At 39.5% G+C, this 18155-nt stretch overlaps 1 long non-coding RNA gene across 1 annotated transcript; it reads right to left on the reverse strand.

Moving 5' to 3' along the window:
- Window positions 1-2696: 2696 nt before the first annotated feature.
- On the reverse strand, window positions 2697-7144 carry LOC133782028 (uncharacterized). Its single transcript, XR_009870318.1, has 4 exons — window positions 6797-7144; window positions 5694-5733; window positions 3741-3824; window positions 2697-2923 (listed from the first exon to the last, which is right to left on the reverse strand). It is a non-coding gene; the product is annotated as an uncharacterized LOC133782028 (long non-coding RNA).
- Window positions 7145-18155: the final 11011 nt, after the last annotated feature.

Here is an 18155-nt window from a genome sequence, read left to right on the forward strand (position 1 = left end):
CTAAATGAGGAATGAGGAGGGGACGGGGGCCATTTTCAAACCTCGAATGTTAAATGGGGTGGGAACAGGGATAACACTCCCCGCCCCCTACGAAACCCCATTTAATTTTTTATTTATTTATTTTACATGTTTCTTTGTGTGATTTTATATGGTTTTGTTATTTTACTATGGAACTGCTTGGTAGAGTGACCATAAAAGAAAGAACCGATGACAGGTGGAGAGTAAGACAAAAAAGAATAGACAAATATTTTATGTAAATTAATTGACAAAAGAGAGTAATAATTTTTTAAATGTTTTAATAAAAATATTATGTTATTTTTAAATGGGTTTATTTATTCTAAAATGGTTCCTTTGTTTTGTTGAAATATGGGAATGACCTAAGTTTATGAAAAATCTGAAATGATACATATGTCTTTTGTAATGTGGTAAAAAATATCCCCTAAATTATTTTACATGGTTCTTTATGTGATTTTATAGCATATTAGTAACTTCTATAATATTTTTAATTTCATTTTAAACATATTTAATACTTTGAGTGATTAATATTGTAACGCCCTGTTAATTAGAGTCTGGTACCACGTGTGTTTAAAATTAGTGCTGGACTCACTAAACGAGTCATTTAGACTAAAACATGTGATTACGCCATTAAGGGTTTATGTATTAAAAATCTTGGACAACGAATAAACATTTCCATTAAAAGAAAACTTTAGTCTTTACATGGGATCCCAAAATACAAGTTTAAAAACTTGTTTACAACTCAGGGAATACAAAACAAGCAGACTTACGCGACAAAACAAGGTCCAACCTTAGTTCCCCTGTGGTACCTCGGCCGTGGCGGTCGAGCAGATTGCATATGTACATGTTTAACACCCTAATCGTGACAACCACTAAGCGGTGGTTATAGTATAGATCAGACGGTTGATCCACATTGAGGTAACCTAAGATCAAAAGATTAGTAGAAAATAACACAAAAAAGTTAGTAACATAAAATAAATAAAAAATGGAAATGAAAAGAGATTTGAGATTTTGGTAGTGTCTTTTTGATGAAATGATAAAATGAGGTAAGTGAAACAAAAGTAAGGGAAATCAAGAGTTTGAGAAATAGAAAGGTTTCAAGAATCATCCATATGCTTGTTTAGTTACTTGGTTACTTGATTTACAAAAATGGACAAGTAAATAGTTCACATCCCAACATTTACTTGGAAAATCTAACATTAAAGTCCATATTCTTTTCTAACAAAAGTCCATTTAAGATATAAAGTTCTTTACTTTAAAAACACAATGTTAATCTTATGAAAAATCTAAAAATGACAAAATGCCCAAGGGCAATAATGCAATAGAAGATTAGACATAAAATTTTGTATCAATATTACTTTTACTAATTAGAAGCACATAGAAAGAGCATGACTAATCCTATATACTATTAGCACAAGTAAATAAAGATAACAAGATAGAAAATGGGGATGAAAGAACATAAATAACTCAAATACATTACATTAAAAACATAGTAACTCAAAGTAGCAAAATAACATCACTAGCATATGGAATCATCCCTAATCGTCCTAGGAAGATTATGCCATTGTGCTCATGATTCTTACAAAATTCTAAGAAGAAAATATGAGAAGAAAGTGAGTAGAAATTTTGCTATAGTTTCTTTACTCTCAAAATTACATACTAATTGTGAAGAAAGAGTCCCTATTTATAGAGGGAGAAAATGACTAAAAAGAAATTAAACAACAAAATGAGGTTTACAAAATAAATCTGAAATATCAATAATAAAATATGATTTTGAAAAAAAATCAAATCTTATTATAAATATTAACCTAGTTATTTTGGTGCATGGTCAAATTTCTCTTTTTCTAAAACACCAAAAAAATTGAGTTTTGAAACTCAAAACAGCAATGTGCAAGACCTAATACCCACAATACATGGGTTGAAGGTGGCTGGTGGAAGAAGTGGGTTTCGACCCATTCCCAGCCAAAGGAGGGGCACCACGTGGCACTGGCTGGGAGAGGAGAAGGGCAGGTGGGGTGCTGGAGGAGGCTGGGCTTGCGCTGGGCCTAGAGGGTTGCTATTTTGCTGGAGCTAGTTTGCGTGGGTTGGGCTTGGAGGCTCGCAGGTCAAGGGCCGGGTCTCCAGGTGGGGCGCGGGTCAAGGCAGCTGCTGGCTGGGACGCGTGGCGCGAGGAGGGCATGCCACCTGGCGCTAGGAGAGAGGAAGGAGGAGGCTGGGCCTGGGCTCACTACTACAAAAAAGACTTTTTAGGACTAACATTACGAGTCCTCTATTTTTTTAGGACTCGCATTGAGAGTCCTAAAAGAATGATGCGAGTCCTAAAAACTCTTGTTGAGTGCCTTTAAGTAAGTTTTTAGAACTCGTATTGCGAGTCCTAGAAGAATATTTTTAGGTCTCGCAACGCGAGTCTTAAAAAATCGGATTGAGTGCCTTTAATTAATTTATAAGGACTCGCACGTGTCCTAAAAGGATGTTTTTAGGACTCGCAATGTGAGTCCTAAAAGATCCCATTGAATGTCTTTAAATTAAGATTCTAGGGCTCATTTTGCATGCCCTTAAAAGTAATTTTTTTTTAAAAAAAAATGCAGTTACAATTTTCATTTTGATTTAAAAAAAATATATCCCTTTGAGAGTCCAAAATGTATTATATATTTTACATTTCTAAAATTTTCAAAAGAACATACAACAAAATAATTTTTTATTAATTACTCAAAAATATAATTTCAATATTTAGTCTACACAGCTTACAAAATCATATTACATGAAAGTTTATACTACAATCAAATTCTATCATCACCAAATATTAAACAAGAAATGTATACAAAGTTAATGAAATATATTTTTGATTCTAAAAACTTCAACTACCAATATCTAGTTTTGCGCCAAAGAAATGCATCTCAATATAAACCTGCACATTATAAAAAAGTTCTTTAATTATTAGGTTCATCAAACTTTTCAAAAGTTTGCTTAGAAACAATCAATCCATTGCAAGTTGATAATTAATATTAGAATATTGTGTTTATAAAAAATATACCTTTAGAAAATAAGCAAGTCCAATAGATCAAGGAAATTTGGGACAAGAAATATATTTCAAGAGAACTAGCCACGCTTGTATTTGTTTACAAATTTCAACATTTTTTAATGATTAATTTTTAATCCTCATGCAACTAGATATAAATAAAGAGAAATACAAATTCATTTGAATTAAGAATGAAAAATGATTGTTTTAAACTTAAGATATAATATACTACTTAAAAGATCAATTACATATATTCAATATAAAAGAAATTTAAGTGCAAAACGTTAAAAATAGATGTCAGTCTGCATAATGTCTAGATTTAGTATTGGAGTTTGGAGAGATATTTAGTTACTCACACATACTAATTAACCTATAGACAGTCCACATGCTATTAAGAAATAATTTCAAACCGACATTTAAATCCCAAAGAACTTTGAGTATCACATCTCTAGAAGAAAAAAATACTGCAATTTCATAAAAACTAGTGTTGAAAGTCCTTACAAAAGACAAATTCTAGCTTTTGCCACACTAAGCTATTTCTATATCAAGCGACAAAACAAGACAGATTTCAAAGAAAGAATCCTAAACAAAAGACGGGAGACGATTATACTAAACATTTATAAGAGAATAAAGATTATTATACAAGAGATAATCTATAGAAATGCAACACACACATTTACCAAGCTACATAGCAAAGCAAACATACATGTGCACTTGAAAGTTGTCATCTTACTCCAGATGGATATTGCTTTTCTTGCTCCAAAACCAAATGTTCCATACTGTCAACAAACTAGCATCATAAAGAAATAATTGTCATCAAAGAATTAATCAGAGAACAGTGGCAAGAACTTAAAGAATAATGATCACCAAAGCAAAAGAGAACAAAAAACTAAAATATTAATAAAAAACTTCTCCACTGGAAATAAAAAGTTCTTAAAATGTTGACAACTAGAAATAAAAAAACAAGAAAGGTTCACACATACTTTTATTATATCAAGTTAGATGTACTCCCAAAAAATAAAATATCTCACAAGATAAAGACCAAACTTATACATGGCAAACAAAACGAATTATAAAACTCAATATAATGCTCTCCCATGCTTTTGTTCTTCACAAATTGAATTATAATAGACAACAAAAACATTAGAACAACCAAAGTGAGAAGTAAGATGTTTAATAGTCATAATAAATATAAATTATATATCTTAAACTTATTCTCAGTGTTACATAAAGACACTGCTATATATTATATTACATTCAAAAGAATAAAATAAATATCTAACAACCAAGCATATTTGATAAAAGAAAACCCTGCAAACACTTTCCTAAAGAAGCTTTTGCCTCCATTATAGATCCAACAAGCAATCGATATATCTTTCAAAAAGCATGAATTAAAGACTAAAGGAAATGTGCATGGTTCTTAATTAAATACAAAGCTAGTAGTTGTTATAACTGTTACTTGTAAATTGCATGATGCAAAAATAACTTTTAAGTAATTTGGATGAAACATCTTAAACACAAGAGGAAGAAAAAGATGGGCAAACATGTTAGAATATCAATTTCTACAACATTGGACCCCACACAAATGATGGTGGTTACATAGTCTATTTTATATTTGAGTAATGTTTATATAAATGTCTGTCAAGTAGAGAGGTGGCCTTAATTATATGTAATATATAACATTTCGGTTGACTATATAAAACATGCTTAAAGGTGACTCAAACCTTTAGATTTTGGAGCCTAATATTAAGATTATAGCATAAAACTTGGGACTTTCATCAAACATGTGCTATGCAAGAAAATTGTACAACATGCATAAATTGCTATAATGATATAATCACACAACATATTCTGACTGAGCAAAACACAACATCAATTAACAGAAATATACTAAATGAAAATTTAACAAAAAATAGGTTACAAAAAAAAAAACATATTACATGAAAATTAAAACATAGAAAAATACACATCTTGCACTGAAAATAGAAGAAAAAGAGCCAATATGTTGCCATCTATAGAAAATCGGACAGCATATCCCCTAATTTACTAGCCTAGCCATCTGTCACATTCAACACCAATATGTCAAACAAATCAAACAGCACAAATGTTTTCATCCATATATCATCGCAACACACAAAATTCTCAGAACCTACTTCACTAAGACATGCAAGTTCTCAATTTTCTGTTATCACCGCAGCACACAGAATTCTCAGAACCTACCTCGCTACGGATGAATATCTAAAATATTCAAACTCCACTAAAGTAATACAATTATCATTCAAAATTGTAAAATATTGAAAATTTAACAAAAAAATCAAATACAATATACCTCTTGCAATTGGCTACGATCCAATGCTTTAAGACCAATCAAAATATTAACCTAAACATTATTATTAACATTATAAAAAATAAAAAAGTTAGATGTATGTTCCATATCATGTTGAAAGTTAGATGCCACATACCACACTAAGACAAGCAAATCAGGATTTAAAATAAAATTCAAAGAAACACTATGTGTAAAAGAACTATAAATATGAAGAAAAAGAATGTGTAGAAAAAAAATGATAGGAGAAAACATAATAAAAAAAGTTCAAAATTCAAATAAGAGAAATATATATAGAAATTGAACAAGAAAAAATATCAGTAAAATCAAACTCACTCAAGCTTCTTTTTGAATTTGAACTTGGAAACCGAGTTTCCTGCATTAATGATATATGTGCACACATTAGCAATTGTCAAACCTAAAAAAAAGACAAATTTGAAAATCACTATAAAATAAAGTGTACAAGAAGCAAATAGCCCTGCTTCATAAAGAACTATGACTCTATGCACTTCGAATATATATATATATATATATATAAATAGGGTCCTTGGTATACATAATATATAATACAAACATATGTAACAAAATCTGCCCACATTTATGTTTGGATATATACAGAGAAAAAAAAAACTAAAGATGACAACTTAAACCCAACCCATTACAGAATGTTTATCTCAAAGATTCACAAACATAAAGTAAAAATATTTATATCCAAAAGTTAAATATACAAAACACAAAAGTCCATCTCATTCATTGATGTTGTTTCTAATTTCTGGACAAGCAAACACATAGAAAAAAAAAATAACACAAAATAATGCTTATTGATGATCATGAAAATTGGGCACTAAACTTTGGTTCCATTTTCTAGTATGCAGAAGTGTTAACTGATTAAAAAGTTTCCATAAACATCTTAATATCCACTCATAACATGTGCAAGTAATAACAATGGTTAATACCACACTAACATAAATAAAACCAAAAATTATAAAGGCTCATCTGGATAGGACACATGACCAATCAATTCAGTCTTTGTTTCTAATAACAAATTTTTGGCATTTTGTCAAACTAAATATATGAGCTAAACACAATATAAACCTCTAAGAGTGCATTCAACCAAAAATTTAATGCATAGCAAAACCACAAAGATTGAAAGCAAATATGACATACAAGGGCATCAGTTCTTAAATTCTCCAAAATTAGGCTTCAAATATTATCTAGTTTGAGGCTTTGAGCTCAAAATGTAAGTCGTAATCAAATCAAAGGCCAAATATTAAAAAAATTCAGAACAAAAGAAAAATCAGAATAGTAAAATAATAAAAAAAATAGTGATTAAACTCTGAGTGAGAAAGCCTTGGATCTAAGAGAAAAGTGAGACAGAGCCTTTATTAAGTTAATAATATTAAAAATAAATGAAACTAAATTTATGTATATATATATACCTGAAAATAAAGAGGGAGCTGCACCTGTAGATGAGCTGGAGCAGAAGGGAGGGAGGCGAAGAGACAGGTAGTCGGAGGGCCATCTACAAGTCGGAGATCAGGAAGAAGAAAAAGGAAAAAAAACAGTGGGGAAAAATTAAAGAAGAAGACGTATCTAACAAAAAAATGAAAAAAATTAACCAACAGTGAGCTGAGGGAGGGAAAATGGAGAAGATCTTGTGGGATTTGGGGGTTTCGACATTTGGGGTTTCAGAAGGGAGAGAGAGACTGAGGTGCGAGAGGGCTGAGTAATAGAATTGGGAAAAAAATGGGATTTTTTTATTACCTTTAGCGCGAAATAGAAGAGGGAAATGCGAAATAGAAGAGGAAAATTAGAAACAATGGGTGTTTTTATGCTCTTTTACTTAACAATTTTAAGGACTTGCTTTGAGAGTCCTTAATACTCTGTTAGGACTTGCAAAGCGAGTCTTTAAAATTCATCATTCCTAATTTTTCAGCCTAAGTGTTTTTAGAACTCGCAAAGCGAGTCCTTAAAGAGTATTAAGGACTCCCAAAGCAAGTCCTTAAAATTGTTAAGTAAAACATTCATTTTTTAGCCCAGATTTTTTTAGGACTCGCATATTTTTTTTAGGACATTCATTGTGAGTCCTAAATTGTGTTTTTTTAGGACTCTCAATGAGTGTCCTAAAAACTTCATAAATAATTTTAAGGACTTGCATTTATGTACATGTCCTAAAAAAGTGTCCCGTAAAGGGTATTTTGTAGTAGTGGCTTGAGGGTTTCAGATTGGGCCAAATTTCTTCAAAAATGCAATTTCCTTCATTTTCTTTTTCAGTTTTAACTATTTCTTTGTTCTCTCTTTTTATTAATGTCCAAATGCAATTTATTTTATGAAAATTAAACACAAATTAAATTAAAAATTAATATTTTCAATTATAAAATATATTACAATAAATTCATGAAAATATTAATTAAAACTTAATTTATTTTACACTTTAAAACCAATGAATTTGCATTTTTGAGCATTAATCACAACCTCCAACTAGCTTATTACTAGTCCCTAACGATTCAAGCGAAAAATAAAATTATCAAGTTGAATAATCAAGTCAAACCAAGCAAAATCATCCAAGCATTTTCAAAGTATTAGCAAGAAGTCAGAAATTACTATCTAAACTATTTCAGTTGCGATTGCAGAGTTCTGTGTGTGTGTGCACTAAACCATATTCTTTTTATCGCAAGTCATAACACAAATAGTATAAAAAAATCTCAAAATTATAAATGTCTCAACTCCAAATTCCTCACGGGCATTGAAAGTATTTGTATGGGAAGGATTACACTCTTGAAGTTGGAAATATAACAATTTACGTTGAAATGAGAAAAGATAAACTTTTTAGGACAAGCAATTTGAACAAATATTGATCACAAGTAGGCATATCAACTTATTGGAATCCAAATGACAAACAACCTTTGGGATTTACATGAGAAAGCAAAAAAAAAAAAAAAAAAGACAACTAACTAGAAATGATAAATAAGAAAAGGAACTATAATGATAATGATTTTTTTTAATACACTTACACAAAATAATAATAATATAAAAATATATATTTTTTCAATAATAAAAAAACAATAGAGGAAAGTGTTGCTCTTGTTCTCTTTTTTTTTCTTTTTATTTTTTCATTTTTCAACATTTTTTTTCTTTTCTTTTTTTTTCATCATCATTTTTTTTCATTTTTTTTATCATTCATTTTTTTTAATAATCTTGACAAGAGGCAACACAAAAATGAAAGGAAATGATCAATAAAAGTTCAAAAAGTTGTTTTCTCAACTCTCACAACTTACCAAGAAATGAAAAACTTTAAACTTGAATTTTCTCTCAACTATTTGTGTTAACAACCAATTTATCACATGTTTGGAAAGTGCACAAAAGAACTCTGAAAATCACTTCTTAATAGCTAAACATTATAAGAACTGACTCAAACCAACAAGTTATACTCATGCTTGGATAATTTTGAGAAAATTTGACTTAAAAATTCAACAAGACAATAATGTTTTCCAAATGAATGCTAATGACCCAATAATAAGATTTTCCAAATGAAAGCTAATGCATGCTTACCACCCCAACCAAAAATCAGACAGTCTCCTCAATGTCAAAATGAATAATCAATGAAAAAGGTAAGGAAAGAGAACACTTGGATGATGACCATGTCCATGAGGCGAGAGCGAAAATAGCCTGGTAACAATACCCCAAAACAAACAACATACAACAATAAAAGAGTGACAGGAAAATAAAAGGAAAAATAAATAAATAAAATCAAACAAACAAACCATTAAGAACTACAGAGTGTATAAATTGGGTCCTTAAGAAGGACCTTTTCAACATGACTCACACTCTCAATATAATGCTTCAGTCTTTGGCTATTGACTCGAAAAATTCTCCCATCGGTTGGGTCCTCGACCTCAATAGAACCGTTGGGAAATGCTTGCTTCACAATAAATGGACCAGTCCATTGCGATCGCAGTTTACCGGGGTGCAAGTGCAAGCGAGAATCATACAGATGCACTTTCTGATTTGGCTCAAAGTGTTTTCGCAGGATTTTTTTATCGTGAGCGATTTTTCAATTTCGCTTTATAAATCCTGGAATTGTCATATGTATCATTTCTCAACTCCTCAATTTCGGAAAATTGGAGTTTGCGATTGATACCTTCGGCATTCAGAGCAAAGTTTAGGGCTTTGATAGCCCTGTTGACGCGGTTCTTCGCCAACAGGTAATTAAGAAAATAAGAGAAAGGGATTAGTGCTTAACAATGAACCGAAATAGAGGAATGATCTTTAAATGGACTGATGACACAATTATGTTTTTTAGGTGGTTCAAAGGTTAAAATCCTTCTACTCCACCAGCCAATATTATTGCTATATGCCTGGTATTCTTTACAGGGTATTTCCTTACACAATAGAATCCAACCCTTTGCAACTCCCAGGGTCTCCATATTTATAGGAGAGGGCACCTGGGAGTTGGTAAGGGGGGTCATCTCGTGACCTTCCTACCTATCATGTCACTTCTGTGACATTCATGATTAATTCCTAAAACCTGACACATTAAGTGTGGTCTAATCAATAGGTAAGGAGGATAATGGGCCGCACGGCCCAACCCAGTCGTGGGTGCCTGAATACGCACGTTCATGCTGCGTGTATCGAAAAGTCAGGGATATATCAGACACGTGATGTCTGATATATGCACGTTTACCTTGCATGGTTGACTTTATAGGAGGTCATAGCTTCCAACTCCAGCTCGTACCACGAGCTGGATGCCTCCTCGACCTGTGGCCTTCACAGACCTGACTCGGTCCTTAAGTAATCTTGGCGAACCTCTTGATACGCCGAGCTAGCGAGGTAGGTCCTGACGAAAACAGCTCCGGTCATGGGGGATCCACGTGGCTGATATAATTAGGCCATATCTCAGCTCGCTAATGGCCCATTGGAAAATTAGGGCATACATTTGCCCCCCAAGCCCCAGCTCATGGTGCACGACGCCGTGTAGGGCCATAGTAGGGGATTTTAGGCTTCTTCATGGACTCTCCATATTCCACCTTTTACGTAGGTGTCGAATACGTGGAACATCGTGGTTGGTGACGGTACGTCTTCCGAGAACCGCATTAAATGGCCTAGCCTATACTCAGTCGTCGTTTCGCCTTTCGAGTGAAGAGTCTTGGATCCCACATCAGGGCAATCCAACGACCCTCCTCATGTGGCCTTTCACGTATATAAAAGGGGTGGCCACCTTACGCATGGGCCACCCGGTTATTCAAAAATTTTCTGAACTTTCCATTTTCTTCTCTCTTCTCATCTTCAAAAGAAAAACCCTCTTCTTTCCGGCCACCGTTCCCAGCACTCCAGAAGGTCAGGCGCAAGGGTTCCTTTGAAGTTTTGGAACCAGTCATTCCGTCGAGGCCCCAACCCAGACGACCCCTTCATCCCTCCCACAGCAAACTATTTCGTAAGTTCTCTGACTGTGCATGTTTTAAATCTCCTTTTCACTGTAGCCTAGGTAACTGTATCTGCATGCAATATTCTGTGGGTTTTTTGTGGGTATGAAGGGTGTAGGTTTTACTTTAGGGCATCGAATGTAGAAGAAAACCATTAAGGAGCATGGCTTATAGGGTGCATTTTCTGGGGAATTCTTCTGGGTAGGATTTTCGGTATGCTTGTTTAAAATATCCAATACTTTTGGGTGCAAAACCGGGTAGCTTAGGGGACACGCCTCACAGGCGGTTTTGCACCTCTTGCCTACTGAAACTTTCCTTCCAAGGCAAATTTTTATCCTGACCCTCTTGACACACGAATTCCGAGCAATCGGGGATCTGTTGGGAGCATAGGCGCGTGTTCATAGAACCGCGTGGTCTCACTCTCCACGGGCTGAGATTACCTCAGCTCGTGCAAAGGAAACTCCTCTTTTGATTCTCCCTTATGCTTAGGTCACCTTTTCTGAAAATTTCTTCTTTTGTTCGCTAGGCGACCAGATGGGACCCAAGAAGAACGCTCCTAAGAGGATCGCAGGCAGCTCGTCCTCCCAACAATCCAAAGGAAAAGAGGTGATGGCAGACTCCCCAATTCCTGTCTTCGGGCCGGCCGTAGAGCAGGAGCTTGAGGTGGCGCCTGATGCTTTCTTTGAGGTCGAGAGGATCGTCTCGAAGATCACTGGCCAGGGGAAAGTGAATAAGATATTCCTTTCCCACAACATCGAACTGGGGAGGGGGGCTCTGATCGCCCGAACTCCCACAGAGGGTGAGCGGAGCTACGCGCCGCTTGATGAGGAGTTCGCGGCCTGGAGTGACGAGCACTTCAAGGCTGGGGCTTTCCTCCCGCTGGACCAATACTTCGCCGACTTCCTCAACTACGTGAGGTTGGCTCCTTTCCAGCTCCCCCCCAACTCTTATCGTTTGTTGGCGGGGCTGAGATATCTGTTCTTGAAACAGGAGTGGGAGGTCCCCACTCCGGCAGATATCCTATATTTTTTCTGCCTCAAGGCCAGCCCGGAGCAGCGGGGGCGAGGCGACGGGTTCTATTACTTGACCCGGTTTCCAAATACGGCTGCGGTCATCGAGCTGCCCAGCCACCCCAATGACTTCTAAGACTAGTTCTTTATGTCCAAGGGGTTTCGCAACTGCGACCTGCACTACTTCAACCGTCCTCGTAAGTTCCTTTCATCCTTAGCTCGTAAGTTAAGTATCGGTTAGCTCCCCCTTATCCGTTTCTGACTTAGAATAATTCTGCAGCCATTTTCGCGAGGACAGACAAGTCTGTGATCCTCGGGAGTCAGTATGAGACACTGGTGGGCTTGCCCCCCAGTGAAAAGGACTATCGCCAGCTCGTGACAGATGAGACGATGTTGGCATGCAAGCTGATCTCTCTAGGCCAGACTTTGAACCTGAGGAGACCCCGGGTGCCTCCCCCAGCTCGCGAGATGAGGGCCATCCCAGAGGAGGAGGCCGCGGGGGATGAGGACGAGGAGGACGAGGTGCCCCTCCTGAGGAGGAAGCCGGCGCTGGAGGTCGCCCAAAGAACGGACGAGGAGAGGATCCGGTCCGGAGCAGCTGCAGGTTCCTCCGGCCAAGGTAACCCATATCTATTTAGGAACTTAGATAGGGCCATTGCAGACCCCCGGCTAGCTAGGTTCAATCCCAAACAGCTTGTCCAACACCATCGAAGTGACCCAGACCTTGATATAACCCTGCTCCATTGTGTCGACCGGCTCGTGTTGGATTACGAAAATAGCCGCCCTAGGGGTACCATAGTCGTAGACAACACCCTAGCCTTTAGGTCGGCCTTATTTGAGGAGTATGGGACCAACCTTCGGTCATGGCCATCACTCCGGGAGGGTACCGTAGCTCCGGGTCTTAGGAAATACGTAGAAGAGTCTAGTCCTGAGCCAGTCTTGGACCCAGAACCCGCGCCAGCTCGAGAAGTAATTGTCTTAGATTCCCCTGCAGAAGCTCCGGGGCCGATGGTCGTGACCATAGATTCCTTTTCTAGCTCGGGGGGTAGGATTCCTTTTAGTATATATACTTGAGTTTCACTTTTTCCCCCTTATTTTTATTTTTGCATGAATGCTTACTGGTATATTGATGTTGTCTTTGTTTTGACAGAGGAGATGTCTCAGCCCGGGAGCAGAGATCTGCGAGCTATGTTCGCCGGAGGGAACTCCTCAGCTGGGGCCTCTGGGCCCAAAATGAAGAAGCTCCGGGTGGCGAAGAAAGCCGCTGGGGCCCCAATCAAGTCCCCTGCAAAGGGGAAAGACCAGACCCCAGCTGCCTAGGCCAAGGAAACTGCACCTCCTGCTGCAGTGGAGAACATGCCCCCGCCCCCTCTGCGAGCTCCGGCCTTTGTTCGAGACACAGGGGCGGAGCTCGGGGCCTCGGCAACCGCGGCCCCCGAGGTGCGCATCCCGGTGGACCCCTAGGCCCTGGAGAAGATTCCAGACATCTTTTGGGGGACGGTGTATGAGACGGCGAGCTACGCCGTCGAACACTTCTACCGCGCCACTGAGAGAGACCTGCGGGCCATCGAAACAAGGAGCCCAGAGGGTGTAATGGATTCTTCATTGGGAATGGCCCTAACGGTAAGCTGACTTTACCCTTTTATGATCTTTGATTATCATGCCTTGCCCTGTTTTTCCTCTTTTTTTTTTTTTTTTTCTAAGGCAGTTGCCTCTCTATTTTTGTAGAGTGTCTTGGCCCTTCACCGGAGCATATCCAGGTCCAGGGCCCGGTTCAAGGAGATGAGGGCGAGCATCAGACGGTTTTGGCCGCCATCAAACTTCCTTGGGCGCCCTGCAAACGGCCCAATAGAAGGAAAAAGAAGCCAAGGATGCTTTGGCGGCCGCACATGCCGAGCTGGAAAAAGCCCGTCCTAAGATTCAAGAGGCCACCAAAGCCGCCCTTGCTGCCGCGCTGGTCGAGCTAGACTCTGCGAAGACTGGGGCCGAGGAAGCTAAGGCCGCCTTGGAAATGGAGAAGGCAGCTTCCAGCTCCGCCATGGAGGACATGCTCTACCATTGCTGGGTCTATAACCCGGACGGCGACTTCTCCTTCTTAGGAGCGGACTAGGAGGTCTTCTAGGAAGGGTTCAAAACTCGCCTCTAGCAAGAGGCACCTTCTGAGACCGGGGAGGCATTCGCCGTGGCCGAGCAGGAGGGTGAGACAGCGACCTCCATGGGGCAGCCTGGTGGAGCCTAGGGCCTTTCTTTTTCGCACCCACTCCTTTATTATTATCATCTTTTTTTGTGTAACTTTGCATGAGGTTTTTCCACCTCGAGACAATTGGTTTTATCAATTTTTACTTTTAATTGGTTTATTTCCTTTTGCCTCTATGCATTTTGGTTACTGCTTTGAAAAACTTAGTTCGTGTTAATTTTTGACTAATATTTTGTGCTTTTTAAGAAAAACACCGATTAATCAATTTAAATTAACCTCTAAGTTTTATGACCTGGTTATGTCCAGGACCTTAGTTTGAAAACTTAGTTCACGTTAATTTTTATCAATATCTCGTGCTCTTTAAAAAAAACAACGATCAATCGATTTGAATTAACTTCTAAGTTTTATGACCTGGTTATATCCAGGACCTTAGTTTGAAAACTTAGTTCGCGTTAATTTTTATCAATATCTCGTGTTTTTTAAGAAAAACAACGATCAATCAATTTGAATTAACTTCTAAGTTTTATGACCTGGTTATATCCAGGACCTTAGTTTGAAAACTTAGTTCGCGTTAATTTTGATCAATATCTTGTGTTTTTTAAGAAAAACAACGATCAATCAATTTGAATTAACTTCTAAGTTTTATGACCTGGTTATGTCCAGGACCTTAGTTTGAAAACTTAGTTCGCGTTAATTTTTATCAATATCTCGTGCTCTTTAAGAAAAACAACGACCAATCGATTTGAATTAACTTCTAAGTTTTATGACCTGGTTATATCCAGGACCTTAGTTTGAAAACTCAGTTCGTGTTAATTTTTATCAATATCTCGTGTTTTTTAAGAAAAACAACGATCAATCAATTTGAATTAACTTATAAGTTTTATGACCTGGTTATATCCAGGGTAGAGCTTAGTTCGCGTTAATCCTTTATCAATATCTCGTGTTTTTTAAGAAAAACAACGATCAATCAATTTGAATTAACTTCTAAGCCTTTAAGGTGACCTGGTTATATCCAGGCACCATATGCCCCCCAAGTAACTAGGAAAGGGTCTTTCGTGGTTACTTTAGATTACACTTGCAAATATATTCAATCATGAACGAAAAGTTAATTCTCATTGCTCAATACATAAAAAATGGCCTTTAGACCTTACAAGGGTGTCATTGATAATATCTCTTCAAATGGATGGCGTTCCAAGCTCGTGGGACTGCCCCTCCATTGAGCCGAGCTAATTTGTAAGTTCCTTCTTTAATGACCTTGATGATTTGATATGGCCTTTCCCAGTTCGGTCCCAATACTCCATCTTTGGGGTCCTTACCAGCTAAGAAAACTCTCCTGAGGACCAGGTCGCCAATGCTAAAGGCGCGTTTTTTGACTTTTGAGTTGAAATAACGAGTGATTTTTTGCTGGTAATGTGCGAGCTGAAGTTGCGAATCTTCTCGTCTTTCATCGACCAAGTCAAGGGAAGCGCAAAGTAGTTCGTGGTTGCGGTCCTGGTCATATGCCTGGATTCTATGCGAAGGTACCTTAATCTCCACAGGGAGGACTGCCTCACTCCCAAAAGTCAGGGAGAAAGGAGTATGACCCGTAGGAGTCCGGTGCGAGGTCCGGTATGCCCATAGAACCTGGGGGAGCTGTTCTGGCCAGACCCCTTTTGCTTCGTCTAGTCTCTTCTTAAGGCTCGCCTTTAGGGTCTTATTGACGGCTTCAACCTGGCCATTTGCCCGAGGATAGGCCACGGACGAGAAGCTTTTCACAATCCCATACCTTTCGCAAAATTCGGTGAATAGGTCGCTGTCGAACTGAGTCCCATTGTCGGAAACGATTTTCTTGGGCAGCCCGAATCGGCAGATAATGCTATTAACCACAACGTCGAGGACTTTTTTGGAAGTTATTGTTGCCAAAGGCTCTGCCTCAGCCTACTTTGTCAAGTAGTTGATAGCCACCACGACGTAGCGGACCCCGCCTTTTCCAGTAGGGAGGGCGCCAACCAAGTCGATCCCCCAAACTGCAAATGGCCATGGGGAGGAGATCATCTTCAGCTCGACGGGGGGAGCTCGGGAAACTGTGGCGAATCACTGGCACCTGTCGCACTTCTTGACACACGAGATCGAGTCCTTTGACAGAGTGGGCCAGTAATATCCTTGCTTTAAAACTTTTAGGGCCAAGCTTTGCCCCCCAGTGTGATCCCCGCAAAAACCTTCATGCACTTCCTGCAGGATGACCTTTGCTTCGCCTGGCAGAACACACCATAGGAGAGGAAGGGAGTGCCCACATCGGTACAGCACCCCATCTACCATCGTATACCTTGGAGCCTGGTATAGTACCCGCCGCGCATCATTACGCCCCTCAGGTAGCTTCCCTTTGGTGAAATACTCAAGGATGGGGGTCATCTAGGTCGGCCTGGCGTCGATCATCTCGACCTCCGCCCCGACTTCTTCTGTACTTGGTTTCTCCAAGAACTCTACCGGTACTAACCCCAAAGCCTCCATCTCCCCGGAGGTGGCGAGCTTGGCAAGAGCGTCTGCGTTAGCGTTCTGCTCCTGAGGTATCTGCTCGATTGAGCCTCGCCCAAACGCGGACAGTTCGACTTTTACCTTTGCCAGGTAAGCAGCCATCTTGGTTCCTCGTGCCTGATATTCACCTAGAACCTGATTTACCACGAGCTGGGAGTCACTGAAGCACTGGACGGAGCTCGCCTTCAGCTCCTGGGCTATTCTTAGCCCAGCCAGCAAAGCTTCGTATTCGACCTCGTTGTTGGAGGCCTTGAATCCGAATCTCAGCGCCGAGTGGAATCTATGTCCCTCAGGGGATATCAAAATGATTCCAGCCCTGGAGCTGTTCTCATTGGATGAGCCATCCACGAAGATCTTCCACAACGTTTGGGCCAAGGTGACCTGGGGTGAGTCTTTTACAGGATCCTCCTGGAATCCTGTGCACTCTGCCACAAAATCGGCCAGGGCCTGACTTTTTATAGCAGTTCGTGGGGTGTACAAATTCTCGAACTGACTGAGTTCGATAGCCCACTCTAACAAGTGTCCCGATGCTTCAGGTTTTTGCAAAACCTGCCTTAGAGGCTGATCGGTCATGACGTGTATTGAGTGGGACTGGAAGTATAGCCTGAGCTTTTGGGAGGCCATGATAAGACAGAACGCCAATTTTTCTATCAACAGGTATCGGGATTCAGCCCCAAGAAGTCTTTTACTGATGTAATAGACCGGCTTCTGAACCCGGTCTTCTTCTCGGACCAATACGACACTAGTTGCATCCTCTGTGACAGCTAGGTAGAGGAAAATGGGCTCCCCTGCCTTTGGTTTGGACAATACGGGCGGCTCGGCCAGATGTGCCTTCAGGTCGAGAAAATCACCCTCGCATTCCTTGGTCCACTCGAACTTCTTATTTCCTCGGAGCAGGTTGTAGAATGGCAGGCACTTGTCGGTGGATTTTGAAATAAACCGATTGAGGGCTGCCACCCTTCCTGTCAGGCCTTGGACGTCTTTGTGCGACCTAGGCGAGGGAAGCTCGAGCAATGACCTGATCTTGTCGGGGTTTTCCTCGATTCCTCGGGTATTGACGATGAAACCCAGGAATTTTCCAGATGCGACTCCAAAAGTGCACTTCTGTGGATTAAGCCTCATGCCGTACTCCCGTAGTATCTTGAAGCATTCCTCCAGGTCGGAAACATGGTTATCGACAGTCTTTGACTTGACCAGCATGTCATCAACGTACACTTCCATATTCTTCCCGATCTGGTTGGCGAACATTCTATTTACTAACCTCTGGTATGTAGCACCGGCGTTCTTCAGCCCGAATGGCATGACCTTGTAGCAATAGACGTTAGTCGGGGTCATGAAGCTGGTGTGCTCCTGGTCCTCCGGATTCATGGCGATCTGGTTATAGCCTGAGTACGCATCCATAAAGGACATGAGCTCGTGCCCCGCTGTGGCATCCACCAATTGGTCAATCCTTGGCAAGGGAAAACAATCTTTGGGGTAGGCTTTATTCAGGTCGGATGCAGGTCCGCCACTTCCCGTTGGGCTTCGGGACCAGCACGGGGTTGGCGACCCAAATCGGAAACTTGGCTTCACGGATAAAGCCGCATTTCTTGAGCCGGGCTACTTCTTCCTTTAAGGCCTCAGCCCGAGTTGTTCCCAGGCGCCTTTGCTTCTG

This window comes from Humulus lupulus, chromosome 6, assembly GCF_963169125.1.
Source record: "Humulus lupulus chromosome 6, drHumLupu1.1, whole genome shotgun sequence".
Lineage (NCBI taxonomy): Eukaryota > Viridiplantae > Streptophyta > Magnoliopsida > Rosales > Cannabaceae > Humulus > Humulus lupulus.